Source organism: Lactuca serriola, chromosome 4, assembly GCF_051521515.1.
Source record: "Lactuca serriola cultivar US96UC23 chromosome 4, Lser_US96UC23_V15, whole genome shotgun sequence".
NCBI classification, from domain to species: Eukaryota; Viridiplantae; Streptophyta; class Magnoliopsida; order Asterales; family Asteraceae; genus Lactuca; species Lactuca serriola.
In genome coordinates, this window is record NC_136411.1 from 349451466 (window position 1) to 349477471 (window position 26006).

The following is a 26006-nucleotide window of genomic DNA, read 5'->3' on the forward strand; positions in this document are numbered from 1 at the left end:
AATATGTATGGGAGAGATTCCCAGAAAGAATGGTTAAGGGTGACGTAAGACAGTTTTGAGTGGTCCGGATAGATTGAAGGCCTGCAGGCATACCATTCAGGCCAAAGGCTCAGGGAATGGTCCAGACAAGCTGAAGGCCCAGGAGGGCGGTCCAGACATGCTGAAGGTTCCGAGAGTGATCCAGATAGGCTGAAGCCCTGGTAAGGCGGTCCAGTCATACTGAAGACTCTGTATGTGTTAGTGGATCGGTACGAGGAGCATGAGGAAAAGCGTCACCAGGGGATAATAATTGATATGGTCTGGCCCCAAGTATCGATCATGTAGTAGAAGGCAGTGCATGGACCCGAGAGTCCTTGCGAGCAGATTTAGAGTGTGTTTGATGCATGGAATAGTGGTTATTCTACGAGGGGATGGTGTAGAGTGGGGTGTGAGCACCGTGGCACTTGTTGAAGTAATGAGGTGTTCAAGTAGACTTCCTTAGATAAGGAGAGGGAAAGATATGTAACTCCGGGAGGGAGTGTTGGTTCACGGAAGTGAAAGTAGAAGTGAGAATGGATGATTGAGGGTATTTCAATTATGGTTGTCGAGCACTGTGTTTATGCCAGTGGTATGGAAGCTCATCCAGACTGGGTGTATGTTGAGGTTGTGGAAGAATTCCCGGTAGTGTAGAACCAGAGGAGTTTGGAAGGGATGTAAGGATGGAGCCTTGGATTTTATGTATGGTTGAGATCAGGAGGATTGTGTATGTAGTGGTAATTCATCCTGGGGATGTCTGGAGGTATTGTTGGTATGTCGAGCTTTTCCAGCCCGAGGATGTTAGAGCAGGTTCAACATGTGTATGTGAATGTAGAGGAGGGCTCATGGGAGTTTCTCAGGAGCTGAAGGAGGTGTCATATTGTCAGCGCGGAAAGGAAAGAGTTGGATTTGGAATGGAAGCGGGATAAGTCCCAACCGTGAAATTCTATGAAAATTATGCCAGGCGAGGTAAGGGATAGAAGTTGGTACCAGGTCAGGACCTGGTGGTTCAGGATGGTATCTAGTTTGTAAGAGACAAGTGTTTATGTGATTTAGAGCGATGAAAGTATCATCGGGTGATGATTGGTTATTAAGGGTCGTTATCAGAAAAGAAGCCGGTGGTCGGCTTGAATCAGTTGCCGTAACTCTGCGAGGGAAGAGTTGGACTTATTAGAGGTCTGATGGGAGTGTTTAGAGGAACCTGGGTCGGTTGAGACTAGGCGCTGTATTGAGGGAGAATCATCTGGGATGTGTTGCTGCAGGCTTTGGGACGAAGCCTAATTTAAGTGGGGGAGAATTGTAACACCCCGAGTTCAGAAGTGCAAGTTCAGGGTTCTTGGTGTAATTAAGGAGGATCGACTCGGCGAGTCTATGGATAGACTCAGCGAGTCGAGTTACGTTTTGGTTACGTGCTAAGTGACCGACTCGGCGAGTCGGCAACTAGACTTGGCAAGTCGGTGCTGGAATAAGAAACCCTATTTTAGGGTTTGCACCCTATATAAAGAACCTTATGTTTTCCCCTCAGCCTCTTTACTCCCCATTTGAGATCCAAAAACCCTAATTCATGAGGAAACCCAATTGTGAGTCAATTAGAGCTTGGAGGAGGATCTTTGGTATTGAAGCTTGAAGGTTTGGAGGCTTGTATCAGGAAGCTTGGGGAGATCTGAAATCTACAGTTGGTTGGGCTCATTTCAGGTGTAAGGAACCATTTCCTTAAGCTATTTCTTCATGGATTCATGTATGGTGATTGATATGAGAACTAATTTGAGATAGAAGCTTGGATATGAGGATGCTACTTCAGATCTATGCTTGTGATGGTTCTATATGTCATAAAGTTCCTGTTTAAGAGTTATTGGTGAAGCCCTTTTGTCTTTAGCCTTGGCCCTAGAGTGTTTTCAGCTTATATCTCCTTGGTTTCACGTAAAGTTAGCAACTTTATGTGAGGGCTAGGCTGTAGAAGAGTGGATATATAGATTTGAGTCCCTGCATGGATTGAAAATCCTCTGTATGGAGTGAGAATTAAAGAGACTCGGCGAGTCACATGGGTGAACTCGATGAGTAGTATGAATATGTGCATGGACTCGACGAGCTGGAAGAACAACTCGATGAGTCTGTTGAATATTGCCTTGGACTCGGCGAGTCTGGTCGTGGAGTCCTAACCTTTTCTGGTTGAACGGTGAATCGGTGAGTTAAGGGATGACTTGCTGAGTTGAGCATGAAGGGATTCAGAGTTGTTGGACTCGGCGAGTCTTGGGGCGACTCGGCGAGTTGAGTCGCGTCATGGGAGTTTTCAAAGCATAGGGACTCGACGAGTCATCGGGTTGACTCGACGATTAGAGTCAGTCAGGAAGCTTGACTTTGACTGAGGACTTTGACATTGACCAAGAGTTGACTGGTTGACTTCCAAGGGTATTTTCATAATTATTGGTATTTATTAAGTTCAATCATTTGGTATTGATCATTGGTGGAGTTCGTGTCGAAGGTTGGAGCAGCGTGATCTCATCTCTTCAGTCAGCAGTTGCTAGGTGAGTTATCCTCACTATATCGACAGGGTCTAAGGCACCAAGGTCGGCCCTTTATCGGATAGAAATCTGGGTATTTGTTACGTTATTGCTTTGCTATATGTTTGCATCCAGGTAGTTAGGAAGGTGTATGTTAGAGACCTAATTATGGTCGGAATCCTGGTATATAGGATGATGATATGTTAGTGACCGGTTAGGTCGGTATCCTGGTTAGAGTGTGCTATGTATGTGATCTGCTAGATCGGTTGGTTAGTGATGAATTGTTATATGATTATATGTTTATGTGCACATGGTTGGTTGACTGGGGTTGGGTTGAGGCGGGTCCTGCTTTGTGCTGTAGGCCAACATACCCAGGGCGGACCGGATATCCCAAAGGCCCAGCGAGCAGTCCGGATAGGTTGTAGGCCCCATGAGGGAGGACCAGACGTGCCGAGGCTCGGAGAGTAGACCAGGCCGACTGAAGGCTCGGTGCGGGGGGACCAGTCATACTGTAGACTCAGAGAGTGGACCAGGTGGGTTGCAGATCCGGTGCGGGCGGACCGACCACACTGCAGACCCGATGTATATGGATAGACTCGGAGGGTGGAACAGGTGGACTTAAGGCCCGGTGCGGCGGACCAGTCACGCAGTAGAACCGAAGTGCATGGCTGTTCTGTTTATGATATGATATGTTATGAGTATGGTATAAGTGGTTGGTATTTTGGGGGTAACTCACTAAGCTTTTGGGCTTACAGTTTTCAGTGTATTGTTTTAGGTACTCTTGGAGATTGTGGCAAGGCGAAGGCGTGATCATACCGCTCCTCATGTTTTATGTACTTATGATGTGGTTCTGGGAAATACTCTGATAATAAATGAATTGAAAACCTTTTTGTAATGAATTAATGAATATGGTTTGCTTTTAAAAAGTTTAATTTGGTTGAAAATTTTTGGACGTTACACTCAAGCCCTGCTTGCAATGAAACATGAAGATGGAAGGCCTGTGTGTTCTCACGTCTTAGAGATGAAGTCACATATCGACAGGCTGAGAGTGTTGGGTGTCGATGTCCCAAGGAAGTTGGCTATTGACTGGGTTCTTCAATCACTTCCTGAGTCATATAGCGAGTTCATTAAAGACTACTATGTGACAGATCAGAACATAACCCTAATAGATATTTATTATTTGTTTGTTGCTGCTGAATCAACAATGATTTGGCGCAATGGTTAAGCAAATTTGATTGGAAGGTCTACGCCTCAAGGTAACATTAGAAGTCCGTAAAAGGTTTCTCTTCCCAATGGAAAGGGATTGGCCATGGTCAACCCGGTTGACCAAATGGTAAAGAGAAAGACTTAGTCTGTGACAGTCCCATGTACTATTCCCAAATAGTCTGTATGTCTTTACTGTCAAGAGAAGGGACATTGGAAGCGAAGCTGCCCTAACTACCTGAAAGATCTGAGAGAAGGAAGAATCAAAAAGTTTGACTCTGCTTTAGGCACAATCTATCATTGTTAAGTTTATAATTGTTGATTCTTAATACATGATGTGACTAGATTACAATTTTATGTATGGCAGGATCAAGCAAAGGGAAGGAAACTTAAAGGAAGAGTATGTTGAATCTGATCGAGAAGATGGATTTCAACCGCATGATTTGAAGATCGGATTTTTGAGCTGCTGCTTAGGAGTTATGATAGATTGCTAGGAGATATGTAATAGCATAGTCTTCATTTAAAGTTGCATTGTAAGGAAAAACTTTTTTCCGAATTTTATAAATAAATAAAATTTTGTTTTATCTTATTATATCCCCTTGTAATGACATTTATGAAAAAATTGATGTTTGTATGTTTCTAGCAATATTGGAAATACGAATTTAATTCTTTATTTTGTGGTAATGTCTAAATTTACCAAATTAAGAAAGATTCTCATCACCCAAGTTTCAATTGGACAGAAACTTGGAATCATGAAAGTTGTATTGTATGATGAATGAGAATTTTTCATCTTTGGAAAATTAAGACTAATACCTTGTTCACATGTATATGTGAGTCAAGTAAAGGACTAAGTGATCGAGTACACATTCTTCTGCATTGGTCAAGTCCACCACAAAGATCGATAAAACTATTCATCATGATTTACAAAAGTTAAGTAAATATGGTCATACTTACAAGTTTAAGTATAATTCTGAAACATTGGAAAAGTTTTCATGTATGAAAAAACGCATAAGAAGAATTAAATTAGGCAAAAAGATAAAAGTTTCTCAAATCTGAAAAGATGGGAGAGTACTTTAGTATCATGTTTTGTGATAATCATAATGATTAAGAAATCATATCACAATTAGTCCTGTAAGGACATCTTAGTGCATTCCTATGACTAAGAAGAGGAATCTTGAATTGTTGAAATGGTTAAATCAAGAAGATGAGTCATACTTCGTTCCAATACAATTCTTAGAGTGATAATCCAAGATTGTAACTTGAGTGACATATCTTAAATAAGGTTTATAACACTTGTCAAATGTAAGAGTAAAATGTGTTCTACTCTTGTACATTCGAAATTGGTAAGTTGTGATGTTTTGGATAAAACAAAGACCAACTAAGGCCAATTGTGTAAAGTGTTTGTCTTGATAACAATCTGCACTAACTCTTGAATATTTGCTTTGTCAAGGAATAGTTCTTAACAAGAGAAGCTTATATGTCAAGAGGTTAGTGGGAGTCTTAAAGATCTCGGAAAAGTTTCAAGAACTAATCAAGAATAAAACATGTTTCTTATCAGTAGCACACGACTTGAGGTTTGTAACCTATCGTGTTGAAATATTCTTATTTCTATCACCATTCCAGTTAAAGTTGGCTATGCATCAGAGTTCTACAAGTTCACAGTTGTTAGCATAACTACTAGGAAGCAATGGCAGGCCCTTGTGTTTCCAGGTGGCAAGAAGTTAAGATTGCACAAGTTTAGTCCATATGAGTTTGGATTTGTCACTAACCTTGTCTTGTGATTAAGGTTTTGACAAATTCACATGGATAGGAACACATACTCCATAAAATCTAAGTGTCATAAGGTTTCTCTCCGATTCATGAAAATGATGGTGAGGAAATGCTTTCACTAAGGAGATTTTAAGTAGATAGCAATTGCGATATTTGCAATCTCAAAGTCGTTAGTGGAGCGTGTGTGGTTAACCGGTACACTAACATGGACTTGTGAGAAATGACAAAGGTCTAAACAATTGGGACTATGATTATGGCATCCCTTTTCATAGTTGTAAGATTGGTTAGACACACATGTGAGCTATCTAAGGAAAGGTGTATGTTTTTGATAAAGTTCTGTCAAAGCATCTCGTATAAAAAATCTAAAATTTGGTAAGAAAGTCAATAAATTATTGATTTCTAGAAGTCCAGCTGATTTCTGGATACATGCCAAAGCTAGTGGGAGCATAAGTGTTATGCTAATAATTATCATGTTAATGGGAGCATGATTATTATGATTAATGATGCAAGTTAGTAATGTTAATTATAGGAAACAAAAGTCTCAATTAGGAGAAGTTGTTTTGCTATAATTAAGGGAGATGTCATTATACTTTATTTCAAATCTAAAAGCTTAGATTGTGAGATTTTAAGCAAATTTAGTCAAGTATATATATGAATGTTATGTTGGAATGGTTCAACATAAGGAAATTCTATATATGGGAACATTATTTCGTTCTAAAAATTTGATTATGATTACGACATCCCTTTTCGTAATCTGAATTATGAGAACATGGCAAATAGAAATAGAAATATTATAGCATAAGACTGGTCTAGTATCATGTATTTATGTGAGACATCATGAATCGTGTCCCATATGCTTCTGATATAGGATCGATTGCATGAGCTATAATATTCATCTGTTCTAAAGTTTTTCAAATACCTAGGGCATTAAGAGGGAAAAGTACTAGAACTGGATATGACTAAAGTAATTAAGCAATTGTTGACGATAATATGAGGTGTTACAAAAGATTGGTTGCTCATGGACAGTTGGAAGTATGGTGTAAATTCTTGGAAAGGACCGTATTGACATATTCTTAAAAAACAGGAACTCTTTTTCAGAAGTGATAGTCAAAATGGGAATATGAAAATGTATCTATAGGTGAAAGTTATTCAATTTGTGTAAGATTAGAAAAACTTAATGCAAGAAGGATGTTCAAAGGAATGTACTTTGAATTTGAGACTTTGTTTCCTTGGAATTGATCTCCATTGGAGTACTTTGTAATGGATGTTGCCAAGTCTTTGTGACTTTGTTCATAGTCATTAGAAGAGGATCAATGCATTTGAGTTTAGAATCTAACAGATTTCGGTAAATGGCTGGAATTTGGAATTCTTACATTTACGATAAGGATTTGGGATTGTGAAGTGAGAATCATTGAAATTATGTTCAACTAATCTATTCCACTAAGTAAGGATCATAGACAAACATAGTGTGCATACTTGTTGTATGGCATTACTATTCTTTGGACAAACATCGTGTGCGTACTTGGTGCATGGCATGACTATTGTTTTAATTCAAGTGTTAAGTTGATTATATGAAACATTATGCAATGAATAATGTGTAATCAATATGGTGATAAATAAAAGGTGTTCTATTTATATTCATAAGTTCTGAGACCATATTGAATTTGATTACTTTTGTGTTTCTCTTTGCATGTTTTGACTTCCAGAATAACTAGGTCATTCTTTCCGAATGACTAAGTTATTCAAACCATCCACAATTGATAATACATTGGAAGTAGGTATTAAGGAAAGGCTATCATGAATTGGGTTTGTAGATGTCTAAACTGTTGGACATAGCAAGAGTTGCTAGAAACTTCATGAGTGCTCCTGGAATGAGATTCGAGTATTGGATTAATGTAACGCCCGTAGATCCGGGCTAGTCAATTTAGAGATTATAGGGGTCGAAAATAACTTTTTGACAAAAGATTATTTAGAATAAATAATCTTAAACATGTTGTAGAATACGTTTCAAGGGTTCCATACATATAAAGAACGTTGAAATCCGAGTTATAACGAACAAGTTATGGTCCGTCGAAGTTTTACGGCAAAACCGGCACAACACCGGGAGACGTAAATAGTGAATTTAAGATAGATGAATGTTGGGATTATTATGTTGCATCATGGGCTCGGTCCTTAGCCCAGTTTTGATTGCCGGTATTGGGCCTGTCCAACCGTGCACATTTTGTTCTAGGGTTTAGTATATAAGCTACATGCATGCAGTCTTTGTAGTTAACGCTTTGATAATTTTTCTCTTTGAGTTTTGTAAACCCTAGCTCGCCTCTACAGTGGAAGTTCTTTATCGAGCTCTGCTGAGGCGTGACTTCATTGAATCATAAGCACATATTTGATTCTATTTTGTGTTCATTCTCTTACGATATTTGTCTTGTTTGATTTTCATATTCATATCTGTGAAAGATCTAATCGGTCTAGAGTTTTATTTTCATCAATTGGTATCAGAGCAGGAGACTGTGTAATTCATACACATCTCTTCTGTCGAAGAAGTTATTAGGGTTTTTAATTCCGCGTTGATTGATATTAATTGAGCCGTCATTCCATATTGACGTATCTTATTAATCGTTGATCCAAACTAACGATATATTACAAGTCTGTTCTTTTACAGGTAATCGATCAAAAGTCATTACAATGTCCATGGATGATTCACAAACCAATCCAATCAACATCTTCAACAGCATTGGTTCGACGACAAGGATACCAATCTTGTATACACATGACTATGAAGTTTGGACACGCCACTTTGAAGATTATGTGATTGGATCTGAGGATAATGGATACTTGATCTGGGAAGCGATCACTGTTGGCCCATTCTCTCACTCAAGCACCTCTAAGATTGTCAAAACTCAGAAGGAGTACAATCAGCTTGTTAACGATGTCAAAGATATTCCTCAGGACGAGAAGGAAAAGTTTCAATGCAACATCAAGGCATTGAGGATGATAAGGTTTGCCTTGCAGTCAGATACGTTTCGTTTGGTATGTTCTTGTGCCACTGCTAAAGAGATTTGGGACCGATTAAAAGAATTGTATTCCACTGACGAAGACTTGGAACATTCAATTCAAACTCTCTTGCTCTCTGAATTTGGTGATTTCAAGCAGAAGCTCGAAGAGAAAGTGGTTCAAACTTTTGATCGCTTTAATCATCTTTTAAGTAAGATGATAAAGCATGGGATTGAAAGGAAACTCATCGAACAAAAGGTTACTTTCATGAACGATCTCAGATCCGAATGGATGGCTGTTGTATCTACAGTTAAAGCTCATGAACAGTTCAAGTCATACTCTCTGGCGAAACTAGTGGGTATTTTGAAATCCCATGAAATTGCATTGTCTAAGGAAACTAATGTGGTTTCTAGTTTTGGTTCTTTAGCTCTTGTCTCTAAAGGGAAAAGCTCGGTTGAAGAAGAAGAGGAGTTGGATCTTGCCAATTATGATCTAACCAGTGAAGAATATGCCATGATGGTATCCTATCGATGAAAGTTCATTAAGAAGAAATTCCCAGCCAACAAGAACCGAAACTGGTAAGGAAGTTAGAGCGCCGAAAAGATCAAGGAGGAACCGAAGATGGGGTCAAAGTCTGAAGAGTCAAAGAAAGAAGGGAAAGTTGGTGTAGACTCATGATTTGATTTCCATTACCATGGAGGCAAGAACCATTTTGCAAAAGATTGTATGCCGAAAAAGAAAGAAGAAAAGATAAATGATGAAGATGAGGAAGCGAGCCTCCTGAGAGGACTGGAGGAAATCAAGAAAAGAAATCCTTCTGCTAACAATACTACTTTGAATGCTTTAATTATGCATGATACAGACAACCGTGATGAATTTGGTGGTGTGGAAGTTTGGTCCACAGATTCGGAGGATGAAGAAGTCAGGAAGCCCACTCATAGGAAGGCTATGCTGGCGAAAGAAGAACCTGTAACAAGAAGGTGCTTTGTGGTGACCGAAGGTGTGTCTCAAATGAGAGGATATACAACCGACGGGGGAATAGAAGGCAAGAAGGAGCGAGAGGACAGGTGTTTTGCTGCCAAACCTGTCAGTGCACAGATCAACAAATGTGATGAGTTGATCAAGAAGGTACAAAATATTCTTGCCTCTCCAAAAATACTTGTTACTAACTATGAAAAGGAATTAAATAACTTAAAATCTAAATTTTCAAGCATAAGTAGCAGTCTCACCCAAACCCATGTCACAAATTCTAACCTAACTGATCAAATCAGCAAGATTTCATCAAAGAATGAGGAAAGGAGGATGTGGATCGAGCAGAAGGAAAAGGAGTTGATTAGGTCTAAGGATGATTCAATTTATTTGCAAAGAGACAATCTTAAACTTCTTAACCAACGAAATGTGTTTTGTTTGATTGCTAAAAGACTTTATTTTAACATCACTCAGTTGCATCTTGATTCTGAAATAGGAAAGAAGATACATCGGATTGTTGGATTAGGTGTCTAAGCCCATAACTATTATTGGTATGTATTCGACCCGAGAGTAGCATGGTCCATTTGGGTTGCATATCATCAGGACAATTTGTTAGGATGGACTTTTGAGAGAAGGTTATTTATGGTTTATTAATATATTATAAGTAATAATATATTAATATGAAATCATATGTTTTAATTAGTATTGATCAAGAATTAATTTGGAATTAATTTAGTGGTCGAAAGAGACTAATTAAATCTATGGGGACTAATTATGATAATTAGTTATATTTATATGTGTTGGGCTTATGATCCATGTTGGACCAAGTTTATGTATGGATACATAAAGAGTTGGGCCACATGAACCATGGATCATAAAACCCATGGTTATGGATTTGGGTTATATCCATGACCCTAAAAATCCCACATATAAATAGATACTTCATTGCCCAAAATCGCCACTTTTATCTTTTTAGAGTTCATGGTGTCTTTTTTTGTGCATGGAATTCTCTCTCAAGTTCATCCTTTTTCCATGGTGTGTTGTGATTCCATTTGAGGCTTCCACACTATTGGGGCTAAGCTCTTTAAGGCCAAATACACCAAGAATTCAAGCTCCATCAAAAGGTATGTCATGCTAACTAGTATATTATATTTTTATGTTAAATGCATGCTAGTTGTAAGATTAATACCTTGGAAACCATTTGCATGTATAATTAGTGAAAACATAGATCCAAGGTATTTAGGGTTGTATGCGCACCATAGGATGTTGTAGTATACCAAAACCCAACACGCATGACTTTACCCTTCCTTGAATTAAAGGAGGATGAAATCGATGCTAAAGCCTACAACTGTGAAATTGTTGTATCTTCTGACGAAGTCTCTCCTACATATAAAATTGGTCTTGACAAAATTGAGTCCTACATAAAGTCCAAGGATCATAAGGACATGCTTAAAAATCTATTAGACGAAAATGATAGATTGAAATTAAGAACCGAAACTGTACAGAAATTTGACTCGTTGAATGCCAAAATAAGTTTAGAAAATAAACTTGATGTTGAAAATGCATCTGAACTTAATGAGGATGATGATCTGAGTGAAATCTTTGTAGAAGATTTGGTGGACCGTTCTGAATTTGTCAAGAGCGAACCTGAAACATGTAAAAATTTGATTTCTGAAAACTCTGTGGAGTTCGCTTGCTCGTCAATAGACAAGACCAAAACTCTTAAAGCAAAAGTTGTTGTGTATCAAAAGGTACAAACCACTCTAAATCAAGTCTATACGGTCCCTGGTGTCACTCCACAACAAACTGTAGAATTGACAGCTATGGTGGTAGAAGATAATGCTACCGGATGTGACGAGTACTTCTGTTCAGCACCAATAGACAACGCAGATGAGACAAAGGGCCTATCTCAGAAGACTTCATGGAGAGTAAAAGGTAGATATGTACCCGGACCTCTAAATGAGCCTGCAAGATATGATGTGCCAAGCATAAGTGGAACCAAAACCTCATTGGGGGAACCTGCGCAAACCACTAGTGAAACATCCTCAACAAAGAGTGACAACTATGCTCCTACTTCAAGGAAAAAGGATAACATCCACAGGAATCCAAAATAGGTGGCTGATCAAAAACACAAACGAAATCTGAGATACAAGAAGAATCTCTCAGAAAGGAAACAGTTTTGGAGATCGCAAAATCCTCACTATGTGAGGATTAAAAAGAAGCACAAATCTCAAGAAGAATCAAGGAACCGAAAGGGCAGTTTCGGTCCCACACCCGAAAGGAACCGAAAGGATAGTTTCAGCTCTCATAACAACACCAAACGAAAGGGTAGTTTCGGTCCCTAGACCGAAAAGAACCGAAAGGAGAGTTTCGCTCCTCCATCCAATAGCAACCGAAAGAGCGGTTTCGGTCCTTCACCCAATAGCAACCGAAAGAGCGGTTTCGGTCCTCATCCCTCCAAGTTCAGTCAGACACACAGAAGATCAAATGACACTTTTAAACCCAACACCTCTAATTCTAGTTCTCTTTCATCAAAAGATTTAAAGGGAAAAGGAAAGCTCTTTCCAAAAAATAACAAACGTCCAAAAGAGATCCAAAAGAATGCTGACGTCAACACTACAAATCCCAATCCTGTTGAATCTAAACCAACCAAAATTAAAGTTTTCACCATAAAAAGAAAAGATGAAACAAATTTAATTAAACATACTTACTTGGTTGATATTTCTCTTACTATTCCCTGTTCTGTAAAAGGCTCACAAGGACCCAAGAAACTTTGGGTTCCTAAATCTGCTTAAAATTTTGTAGGTTATTCGTGATGAGCAGTTCGACGAAGAATGGTATATTGATAGTGGCTGCTCTCGTCACATGACAGGGAGGATGGAAGAATTGAGGGAGTTTCGGTCTCTCAAGGATGGTGGTATTGTGAAATACGGCAACAACTCATTTGGTACTATCAAAGGCTATGGAATGATCACTAACGGCGAGTTCTCTATAAGAAAAGTAGCTTATGTTGAAGGGCTCCAACACAACCTTATCAGTGTATCACAACTGGTAGTTGGCACTGGATTGAAAGTATCATTTGACGATGAAGGCTCAGAGATTGTCGAGAAGAAATCTAATAATGTTCTGCTGAAGTCAAAGCAAAAGAGGGAAATGTACCCTTTGAACCTCAACCCAATTCGAGGCAAACCAGCAGTTTGCTTACTCACGAAGGCTCACTTAGATGAAAGCTGGTTATGGCATCGAAGACTCTCTCATCTGAATTTCAAGGATATCAACAAGTTGGTTTTGGGCGATCATGTTCGAGGTCTTCCAGTTCTAAAATTTGATAGAGAATATCTTTGTGCAGCCTGTGAAATGGGAAAGCAGAGTAGGCAAAGTCATCCTTCTATTATCAATACTAAGGTGATAGAACCATTGGAGCTGTTACATATTGACTTGTGTGGTCCCTCGTCCATTGAAACCATTGGGGGAAACAAATACATTCTGGTTATAGTGGATGATTTCTCTCGTTTCACGTGGGTGTTCTTCTTGAAGCAAAAATCTGAAGCTACTCCAAAGCTTAAGCTCTTCATAAAACAGGTCGAGACTCAACTAAGGAAAGTTGTTCGTAATGTCAGAAGTGATAATGGCCTGAAATTCAAGAAAAAAGATTTTGAAGACTTTCTTATTGAGAAGGGAACGAATCACAACTTCTCAGACCCATACACTCCACAGCAGAATGGTATCATTGAAAGACGAAACTGATCTCTATGTGAAGCAGCTCACACAATGCTATGCTTCGCGTCCTTGCCTTTGTATTTTTTGGGCTGATGCAATTGCTGCTGCTTGTTATACTCAAAACAGATCATATTTAAACAAGCGATTCTCCATCACTGCCTATGAGATCTTGAACAATCGTAAACCGAATGTGAAATTATTCCATGTGTTTGGTTCAAGATGCTTCATCTTCAACTCCAGAGAAAATCGAAATAAGTTTGATGCTAAGGCTGATGAAGGAATATTCTTAGGTTACTCCCTGAATTCCAAGGCGTATAGAGTTCTCAATAAGCGCTCAAAGAAGATTGAAGAAACATACTATGTCACCTTTGACGATAGTTATGTTAAGAAGATGAAACCAACAGAAGGTGCAATGCAAGAAATCTTTCCAAAGAATGGTCAAGTTACAACCTTTATTTCAAATCTTTTCGAGCAATATTTGCTTCTGTTTGATGAGCCTCAAAAGGCGATTGACTCTGAATCAACTGCAAAATACAACAAAGTTGATAATCTAAAACAAATTATCGACGATGCTGCTCAAAAGATGGCTGATGAACAATCCAAAGAAACCGAAAGGCTAGAAGCAAGCGAACCTTCAAGTGACCGTCCTAATGTCCAGGGGGAGGGTCTATCTCTTCATCATGATCAAGGTTCATCGTTCCAGGGGGAGAGCTTATCGTCTCATTCTTCAAGCTCTTCTGAGAATCCAATCAAAAGAGGGAATACCAATCTAGATTCTAAACAGACGTCATTCTTCGAGGGGGAGAACACCAATGTCAATGATGATGACATTCTGTCTGAATTAGAAGAAGAAATAAATGTAGAATTGGATCCCACTTATGATCCAAATTACCCACCACTTATCAAATGAACCAAGGATCACCCTCAAAGTCAAATTATCGGGGAATCTTCAGAAAAGCTGTTAACTCGATCTCAAATCAAAGCAAAACAAGCTGCACTCTTTTCACAAGTAGAGTTTTGTATGTTCAACTCCTTTGTCTCCAAAGTTGAACCGAAGACCATTAACTCTGCACTTAATCATTCAGATCTGGTTCAAGCCATGCAAGATGAGTTAAATGAGTTTGAAAGAAACAAAGTATGGTGTCTTATTCCAACTCCAAAGGATGCTTCTGTTGTCGGTCTCAAATGGTTATTCAGAAACAAGATGGACAAGGAGGGGAATGTCATTCGTAACAAAGCACGACTGGTGGTCAAAGGCTACTATCAGGAAGAAGGCATCGATTATGAAGAGACCTTCGCTCCAGTTGCAAGATTAGAGTCTGTTCGTATCTTTCTTGCCTATGCGGCTCATAAGAACTTTGAAGTCTATCAGATGGACGTCAAATGCGCCTTTCTCAACGGGGAATTTGAAGAGACTTTATATGTTGAGAAACCGCTAGGATTCGTGAACGAAAAGTATCCAGATCATTGTTACGTCCTTGACAAAGCAGTATATGGCTTAAAACAAGCTCCCAAAGCATGGTATGAAACTCTAACTCGATTCTTAAAATTGTCCAAATTCAAACAGGGTTCGGTTGACCCAACCTTCTTTCGTGAGAGAGAAGGTAACCACCTTATGATAATCCAAATTTATGTTGATGACATCATCTTTGGCTCCATGAATCCCAGCTTAACAGCTGAATTCAGGAAGTTGATGGAAACAAAATTTGAAATGAGCTCAATGGGTCCAATTAACTTTTTCCTTGGCTTAAACGTTAGACAGGGACCCGAAGGCATTTTTATTAATCAGGAGGCATACACCGAGACACTTTTGGCTAAGTTTGGTATGATGGGAGACTCCAAAGTTAAAGTGCCAATGGCCTTTGGTACAAAGCTTACACCCTCACTAGAAAAGCCAGCTGCAGATATGAGGCTCTATGGTCAAATGATTGTGTCTTTAATGTATCTCACAGCTAGCAGACCTGACATCATGTTTTCAGTCTGTTATTGTGCCAGATTTCAAGCTAACCCACACGAGTCTCATCTGCAAGCCGTGAAAAACATCTTTCGCTATTTTAAGCGAACCTCTTCTCTCGGTCTTTGGTATCCAGCCAACTTTGGTTTCTTTGTTCAAGCGTTCTCAGATGCGGATTTAGGTGGCTGTGGTTTAGATCGTAAAAGCACCACTGGAGGATGCCAATTTCTAGATGGTAAATTGGTTAGCTGGCAATCGAAGAAACAAACTTGTGTTTCTCTCTGCACTACAGAAGCCGAATACATTGTTGCAACATCATGCACATCTCAAGTGGTATGGATACAAAGTCAGCTTAGGGATTAGGGGCTAAACATGAAGAAAATCCCACTATATTGCGACTCTAAAAGCGCAATTAGCATTTGTCACAACCTAGTGCAACACTCGAAGACCAAGCATATAGCACTGAGGTATCACTTTATCAAAGATCACATTGAAGATGGCAACATAGAAATCCATTTCGTCAAAACAACTGATCAACTGGCTGATATATTCACTAAGGCTATACATGAAGCACGCTTCAACAAGATCCTACACGGCCTAGGAATGATGGAAGCAGAATCAGTGCCCAAATCGCCTTCGCTTCAATAAAGGTTAGAAGCGAAATAGAGCAAACCGAAATGAACCGAACGTTCAGTCTAATTCGGGTTTGGCTCGACCAAGAACCGAAATGAACCGAATGCTCGGTCTATTTCGGGTTCGGTCCTTCTGAATTCATTCGCTTCTTTTTTCTTCCAAGGCATTTTCGCTGTATTCATTTGTACACTCTTTTTAATACTTCTTTTTATATATAAAATCCAAAAATATTTTTTTTATTTATTATATTTTATTTTTTATTTTTATTTTTTATCTAATATTTTTCTTTGTATAAGTGTAATTCTCGATGGTGGACCTACAGCTGTGTGACAACCCGATATTTCGAGGCATTATGATGGAACACAAGTCAAATTTAGGTCAAAATTTAACTTTCCTAAAATATTATTTGGGTTAAATAAAGTAGTAGGAATCGTGTCAAGGTTTTCATACATATAAAGATCCCTAAAATCCGAGTTATAACGAAGAAGTTATGACCAACCGAAGATTCTCGGCAAAAACCGGCAATACTGATAAACGTAAAACGCGAAGTTTCAATACAATAGTTTTTGGCCTTAGGTATCTAAATGAAAGTTTTAGATATCATCAAACCGTAAACGTACATAAAAAGAACGTCCAAATCTGACTTCGTATGAGGAAGTTGTGATTTTTCTAAGTTACAGATATAGCAGTAGACAGCTAAAAACTCGAAATAGAGATCGAGAGACTTTTGGCCGACACAATCTAAATGAGAAATGAAGGGCTCAACAATACTAGCGCAACGGTAAAAAGTCTGACGAAAACGGACGTCGGATGAAGAAGTTATGGAACTTTAACGGACTTTTTCTGTCCCGACCTATTAAAAATATAATATTAAAAATAAATTCAAAACTAGCCGACGGAGTCTAAACAAAAGTTGTAGATCGTAGTCTCACCTTCACGTGGATATAAAGAACGTCGAAAACGGAGTTCGTATGAGAAAGATATGAATTTTTGAAGTTTGTTAATTAATTTAAATATAAATTAAATTAAATCCCGGTATTATCCGAAGAAGGAGTCACCGGTCCGATCCCTCGTACGCCCAGCGTACCGTCGTACGCCCAGCGTACTCGGATGCTAGGCTCCGGTTCGTCCACGTCGCTCCAATGCTTCGACCGAGGATGCGCTCATGCATGACGCATGAGTACGCAGCGCGTACTCTAGTACGCCCCGCGTAACGCAACCTCTCAGACCCCTATAAAAAGGATGCGAGGGTGCCGGCCAAAATTGCTAATTTCCTTCCTTTCTCGCGCCGAAGCTCTGCGTTTCAACCCTCGGAATCATCCCAAAGGCCCGGTTTTCATATCCAAGGTGGGAAGAAAGTTTTACACTCCCGAGACTCCCGAGATTTCCCGAGAATCTCGAGAGATCCGCTTTCTCGAGTAGAAGTTCTGCTCGGTTTTCGTCACGCTTTCTTCAATCAAACAAGTGAGTTCATACCCCTATAAACTACACTTTTAAATGTTTTATAAATACTTTAATATGCTTTTAAGGGGGGGAATACAAGTTAAATACTCGATTATTGTCGTGTGTTATATAATAAAGTTCATTATATGCTTTTTATCAACGAAATCATATGTGATATTATAAACTTTGTAGCAAACTTTTGTATACAAAATGTATCACGATAACATCATAGCTTTTGAAATGAAAAGTGTTGTTATATATATATATATATATATATATATATATATATATATATATATATATATATATATATATAAATCAAACACTCTGCTTATATTGTATGTATATGTGTCCATCTTTGGTACTACAAACATACGATTATTTTGGCACGAAAAACATTAATATTTTGAGATACTTGTTGTTAATAAATCAATCATATGGGATTTATAACTAGTATACAAATGGATTTACTACAAGTTTAACAGTTTTACTAAACATATTACTTCAAATGACTTTCTTAAACGTATTTACATGATTAAAGGTCTTTATCAAACTGTCTTACATACTGTAAGCTTCCTTTCAAAATCGGTTACAAGGGTGTTTTCAAACAATGGTTTTACGTGTACTTAAACTATCTTATCAAACAAAATACTTTCAATCATTTTATAAACTGACATCAAGTCACAAATTCTTTATTAGACTTTTCAACGGTTTTACAAAACTTCTTTATGCTTTTATATTATAAATTGCATGCCTCTATATGTATAGTTATATAAGAAATGTTTAAAAGACTTAGAAAGGCTATCCACCCTGTTTCCTTTTCCTCGATTTGGATGTGGTCTGGTGGGATATCGGGTACTCCTCCGAAGGTCGTTTAAATATTAGTTATATATCATGTATACATATATGGTCATAAATGTTCCACCAGTTAATTTAGTTTCGATACTCCTGGGTAGCAAAGGTGTATAAACCTACTTGGACACTCATCAATTACATTTTAGTAAACTGTTATAGGAATAGTTTAGAGTAAACAAAACATTATCACTACTACAAGAAATTACACCGGAGTCAGTTCATTCATGAGTCTAGACTACATGCTATATGAAGGAATACTCTTACATGAATACTTAGACATGAATACTTTTACATAGACATTATATGGCAAATTACTACTACATGTTATATGAAGGAATACTCTTACATGAATACTTATACATGAATACTTTTACATAGACATTATATGGCAAATTACTATTACATGTTATATGTCTAGATACGGTTATATTGTTCGCCTTTCTATCTTTGCCTTGTGATTCAATCACATCATCGACGAGATAGACTGGGACTTTATCTCCTAGTACCACATCATACTTTGAGGGACTAACCATTCCGACAACCACTGCTAGCTACAGAGGTAAAAGAACAATCTACGGATGTTTTAGGTTGATACCATCGTGGGTATACATAAGGGACTAACTATTCCTAAACCCGACTGTTAGCAACAGAGGTAAATGAACAGTCTACGGATGTTCTAGGTTGATACCATTTCAGGTATACTTAAGAGACTACTAATAAGAGTTAAACAAGGAAAAACCATCACATTTTCAAGAGATGCGTACTTTCAAAACAGTCAGGTCTAGGTAAAAGACTACTTTCAAAACATTCGAGTCTTGGTAGAAGACTACTTTTATACTAGTAGGAAATATGGGATTTTCTAGAGCTTTTCATACTTATACTAAATGTTTCATCATTCATTTACCAGTCTTTCATATCAACTAATCAAAGCAATGACATTAAATACTTATGAACTCACCAGCTTAAATGCTGATCTACTCTTTCAAAATAACTTGTATTCTCAGGTTACAAATAAGACAGGTGTCGATACAAGGTTCAGAGAAGACGGAGCAGTCAAGACTCGTCTTTTATTTTGATAAGTTATCATCATGTCTTGTACTAAGAAAGAAAACACTTGTAACTAAAATTATACTATTAATGCAATGGATGATGTTGTTGCTTGTTTACTACTTTACATTTGTTGTGATGCATACATGACGTCCTCCGCCCCAGAACGTTTCCGCCGTTCGTGGTTTTGGGGTGTGACAAGCTGGTATATTTCTTTTATTTTATCCAATTAGTTAGGCGTCCCTAGAAGCATGCTGCTGTGTGTTGACTAAAGCCTCGAAATATTTTGAGTGAAGCCTTAATAACTGATGGGTTTTGGTCATAAGACATCCTATGTGCTCATACAAACCCTAATGCTTGGATCTAGGTTTCTCTATTGTACATGCTTTGAATCCAAGACTATAAATCCTAATTCTAGCATACAAGTAATCATATTAGATATTAGAATAGGTTTATAATGTTACCTTGATTGTTATGTAGCAATAACAATCCCAATTCCTCCTTGAATTGACTTTGGAAGGCTTAGAGTCACAAGTGTCACTCCTCTAATGGTTCACAAACACCATAAGCAAGAGGATGAAGAGGAGAGAGGTTAGAGGCTGCCAAAACTCGTGTGAAACCCTAGCAAGAAGCTTAGCCACGTTTTTGGTCCTTAAGGGATCTATATATAGTGAGGCTATTAGGGTTATCTAACAAGGAAACCCTAATTTGGTTGCTTAAGCCCTAAGCAACCCATAGAATCCTTTAATCAAGCCCATGGACGATTTCCTTATGGGTTTCCCCATAGAATTCGTCCACCCCTTGATTCAAGGCAATCCATGGCCCAAATTGCAATTATCTTATAATTACAATTCCAGTCCCTTAAGTTTAATTAATCTCTTTTAGTCACAAAACTAATTACCAATTAATTATTGACTAATATTAATTAAACAATATGATTTCTCCTTTAATATATCATTCCCATAATATATTAATAAATCATATTTAATCCTTTCTCTCCATAATTCATCCTATCAAGTTGCTTTGGTGAAGGCAACCCAAAAGGACCATGCACCATCGGGTCAAGTACATACCAAAATAGTTATGGACTTAGACACTAATCCAACAGTCTACCACTTGGATAAGTCTAATAACTATTATGCGTATGACTTCAGATCCTGATCTGCAATCATAGCTTTCCAAAGCCGCTGTTAACTCTGATCCTATCAGATACGCGTGTCCTTAGATAAGGGATCATATATTCCTCCATTCTAGATATCATATGAGATATGATTTCAAATCATTCTCTTTGTACTATATCTCGATTTCCGATTTATGACGACTGACTAATTGAACAAATCAAATTAGCCATAGCCCGGCCGAGCATTTACGTTTGTCATCACAAAATCATCGAGGGGCCCAAAAATATCGCTTTTATCCTACTTTGGATAAAAGGAACGGATAAACTTTGATACAATGCTTGCTTGCACTTACTCAACGAATCACACACAACAATATGTTTTATAACACCAAGTTACTAGTGCATTTACATATTATCAATGTGCAACCGATTTGTAAGATACAACTCACACATCTCAGTTTCAAGAATATAAGATGTTATCGTCTCACCAATCACTCGTGATACAATTCATGGAGTGATCCAAGTGAGCATGGGTTTAATCCAATGCTCAAATTCATATTCATAAGCACTCATGAACGTTGCAGCAAACATTTGCTTATGTCTAATGCTCTTTAGACAATCCACACACCAATTCATGATAGTCTTCATTCATATCTACTTCCAACATATGAATGACTGTGGCCCGTTCGAATAATTTGATTATTCTTAATAAACTCAATTATTCTGGAAGTCAAAACATGCAAATGTGAAACACAAGAATAATACTAATCCCATATGGCCTCAAACCTTTGAGTATAAATAAAACACCTTTTTATTTATCACCATATTGATTACTCATTATTTGTCGTTTCGGTTAATCAACTTCTTACTTGAATTACAACGCTTGTCCCATGCTCCTAGCATGCACACAACGTTTACCTATGGTTCTTAGTTTTTGTGAAATAGATCAAATTGAACACATTTCCAATCATTCTCATTTCACAACTCCAAATCCTTTTTCATAAGTGTAAGAATATCAAATTCTTGCTACTTATAGAATATGCTAGATTCTAACACTTTATGTAATGATCCTTTCGTAATGTCAATGCACCTAAAGTCACAAAGACTATTGCTAATGATATTACGAAGTCCTCTATCAGAGATTGTTACAAGACAATTCCTTAGATATGATGTCTCTCACTCAAGGTACATTCCATTGAACATCCTTTTGCATAAAAGTTTCTAATCTAGTCATAGATTTTCAATATTCATTCCCAATATGGACACGCTTCCATATTTTCCATATGACAACTCATTCTTAATAGAATCTTTTCTATTCATGATAATGTCGATATTGTCCATCCAATATGGAAACATTTCCATATTTTCCAATACTATACTTCCAACTACTCACAAGTGACCAATCCTCGTCGAACTTTGGATTGTCCTTTGATAGTTGTTTAATTATTTTAGTCAAAACCAATTCTAGTCCTTTTTCCCTCTAAATGCGCTAGACATTTGGAAAAATTTAGAATGGTCAAACATTAAAGCGTTTGCAATCGATCCTATACCCGAAGCGTATGGGAGACGACGCATAATGTTTTATTTGCTATGTTCTCAAAATTCGAATTGTGAAGAGGAATGTCGTAATCATAATCGAAATTTTAAGAACACACTATGAACCCTTGACTAAATTTATTAACATTTCTCAACCTAATCCTTTAGATTTGAAATGAAGCATAATATTCTCTCCCTTAATTATAGCAAAACAACTTTACAACCTTTACGACTTTGCAAGGTATAACTCTTGTTTTCTATAATTAATATTGCCAACTTGCAATATGTGCCTTAATAATCATACAATCATAAAATTTATGCTCCCACTATCATGATGATTATTATAAAACATAACACTTATGCTCCCACTAGCTTCGACATGTATTCATAAACATCTTAACTTTTAGAAAAACAAAACCTATTGAATTTCTTAAGTCCATGTTTCTAATACTTAATGCTTTGATAATCTTTTATCAAGGCCTCTTAAACTTATACACCTTTGCCTTAGATAGTTCATATGTGTGTCTAAACATTTAACACTAATTGCCAAACCTCACAATTCAAGTCATGGAAAGGGATACCGTAACCATAATTGAATTCGAGAATGCAGTTTTACAATCACTATCTTCTTAAAATCCTTCTTAGTGAAAGAATTTCCTCACAATCATTTTCATGAAGGAGGAAATCTTATGACACTTAGATTTAAATGGTGTATGTGTTCCTATCCATGTGAATTTGTTAAAACCAAATTTTATGACAAATTCAAACTCATATGGACCGAACTTTCTTAATCTTGATTTCTTGCCTTATGGTAGCACAGCTGCCCACCATGTCTTCCAAGTAGTTAAGCAGCTCACCCTTTCCTATCAATGTACCTTTCATTGATTAAGGTGCTTTGCCTTTTATGCGTTCAATGAGAACTCATAGGACTCACATGCATAATTAACTCGATTGGATTGGCACAAAATCAAAATAATGTCAACACGATAGGTTGTAAACCTCAACTCGTGTGCTAGTGATGATCGATAAGGTTTATTTGATTTGTTCTTGAAACCTTTCAAGACTATTAAGACTCCCACTGACTCCTTGACATATACGATTCTCTTGTCAAAACATTTCTTGACAAATAAATATTCAAGAGTTAGTGGAGCTTTTATCAAAACTCTTCATCAATTGGTTCTAGTTGGTCTTTGTCTTATCCAAGACATCACAACTTTCCACATTTGATGAATGTTACAAACCTTCTTAATACTTTTCACTCAATGTCACAATCTTAACTTTAAGACTTGTTATTGGGACGAAATATGATTGACTTCTTGATTTAACCATTTCTTCAATCCTTGATTCCTCTTCTTAGACATACAATTGTACTAAGACTCACTTAGAGGATCAATTGAGATATGGTTCTTAATCACTAAGACCTATCATAAAGCATAAAAGCTACTCTCCCTTCTTCTTGGAATGGAGAAACTTTTATCTTTCTGCCTACTTGATTCTTCTTATTCATTCTGCTATTGATTTAAACCCTTTAATCAATTCAGAATAACACTTAATCTTGTAAGTATAATCATATTTACTAAGCTTTTAGTAAATAATGACGAATATCTTTGTTACTCTTATGGTGAACTTGATCAGCACACAACTTTGTGGACTCGATCTCCTAGTCCTTCACTTGACACTTTGTCAATGAATTAGTCTAATTTCCAAATATGAAATTTCTCATTCATCGTGCAACCAAGTTGCATGATTCCAAGTTTCTGTCCAATTGAACCTTGGGCGATGAGAAACTCTCCCTATTTGGTAAATTTTCGACTTTCCATAAATAACATAATAAGATACAAAATGCATTATTGCTAATAATAGAAACATTTTAACATCAATTTTTCATACACGCCATTGTAAGGATAAATAAATAAAATTTAAAATCGAAATTTATTTTATTGCGGAAAAATTTGTCCTTACAATGCAACTCATTGAAATACTTATGCTAATACATCTTTCTTAGCAATCTAATTCTAACTCTAAGAAGTAGCTCAAGAATCTAATCTTCGAGAAATGCGATCAAAATCCATTCCTTCACGGTTAGATTCTGCTCACTTCTTCCCTTAAGCTTCCTTTCTTTTCTTCGATCCTACAAAACATCAATTGCAATCTTATCACATTATGTATTAAGAATCTAGAATAGAAGCTTAAAAGAGTTAGTTAATGTATTTTACCTATATCAGAGCCATACGTTTCGACTCTCCCATCACTTAGATCTCTTAGGTAAATGGGGCAGCTTCGTCTCCAATGCCCCTTCTCTTGGCAATAAAAGCAAATTGACTCTTTTGGAACAGCACATGGAACTACTTCAGACATTGCCTTTCTCTTATGATCAAACTTTTTTGATCATAGCATGTCTTTCGTTGCCATTGTCTATATCCATAGAGGTCTCGAAGGCAGATTCACCAATCAACTTTGCTTTTCTATTGCGCCAAACCATATCTGATTCAGCAGCAATTAAGCATATAGGTGAGATCTATAAGGGTCACGTCGCGGTTCATCATATAGTACTCTCTTACGAACTCACTATATGAGTTAGGAAGTGACTGAAGAACCCAATCAACAGTCATTTCCTCACAGACAACGGATCCCAACATTCTTAACCTATCAATGTGTGACTTCATCCCTAGGACGTGTGCACACATTGACTTTCCTTCTTTATGTTTACTTGCCAAAAGGGCTTGAGTGATCTTGAACTTTTCAAGCCTTTGAACTTGTGGGTTAGGGAGAATAATTGGAGGAGGTGGAGGAAGTGAAGTATGATCTCTTTTTCCTCGATCGAATCGTGGAATATCATCTTCATGTGGAATGCTTGTTCCACGGGATTTGGGAAAACCATAGTTGTCGAACTTTGACATCTACAATACGGGAGAAAACAAATTCAAGTTAGTTGATTGAATGAGTCCTTAGCAAATCACCCAAATGAGATACTAAGGCTAGGACCCAACACAATATTCTATAACTCGGGAGAGGGATGTCGTAACCCTAATTGCAGAATAATTGAAGGTAAGTGAGTGACGATTCACTAATTTCCACCATGAAAAACGAAAAAAGAATTTAAGTTTTAAATCTTTGAAAACTCCTAGATCCTTTGAGATTCATTGAACTTTCAATGGCATGTTTAAATCTCGATATGCCCCTCTTGTTTGTGACTGAGATGCCGAGGATCACAAAGCGGGTGTGAATAACCATGCAAACTTACATGGTGCCCTCACATGTTACAGTCATCTATTCGATGTGCCGGTAAACCACACACGCTCCACCGAACTATGACAAACATTGAGTCACCCTTTTCTACCTTTTCTTAGAACCATTTAGTGTGCCGGTAAACCACACACGCTCCACTATCGTCTTCACAAGGGCACAAAGTGTAATTTCACGGAATTGCATCAATTCACTTTTGCCTAAGTAACTAAGATTGGGAATTTTATGAAAACATTTAGTTACTTTAATAATTCATTATACTTATAATGGAAGGTTTCGTCCTATCCTACCCGTTCGGCTAACGACCCTCCACTAGTAAAGAGTGCGGTGGGTAAGAGTGGATACCCATTCAATCGCCATTTTATAGGCAATTTCCTTAAACACCCCTTATAGACCAGCTTCGTGAATGAGGCCTACTAACGGTAAGACTGACTTTTACTTATACATATATATAATGTTAGACTTTTAATGTTATATATAGTATAGAGTGTATTTTATACTTTTAAAATATTAGGTGGTCAAATTTAACAATTATACCTTTAATTCAATTAAATTGTAAACCACTACTTTATGGATTTATTAAGCCTCTTTTAATTATACACCTTAATTAATTAATAAAACCATAAGGGTGAGATTTGAACTTTTTCAAAACTATACTAGAGTTTTAGAATTTAACATTCCTAATTAAACTTTTAATCAACTTTTAAATTCCAAAACTTGAGGGCAAGTTTTGAAACATTTCAAACATTAGGGTTTAGAATTTAAATATACATCAAAATTAAACCATTTAATCAAAATTTAAATTCCAAAACTTGAGGGCAAGTTTTGAAACCTTTTTCAAAACATTAGGGTTTTAACTATTTAAATTTCAAAACAACAAAACCTTTGGGTTCAAATTTAAACTATAAAACCTAAGGGGAAAATATGAAACTTTTCATAACAACAAGGATCAAATAACAAATAATTTAAATTAAAATTTAATCACATAATTATCCATATTTAA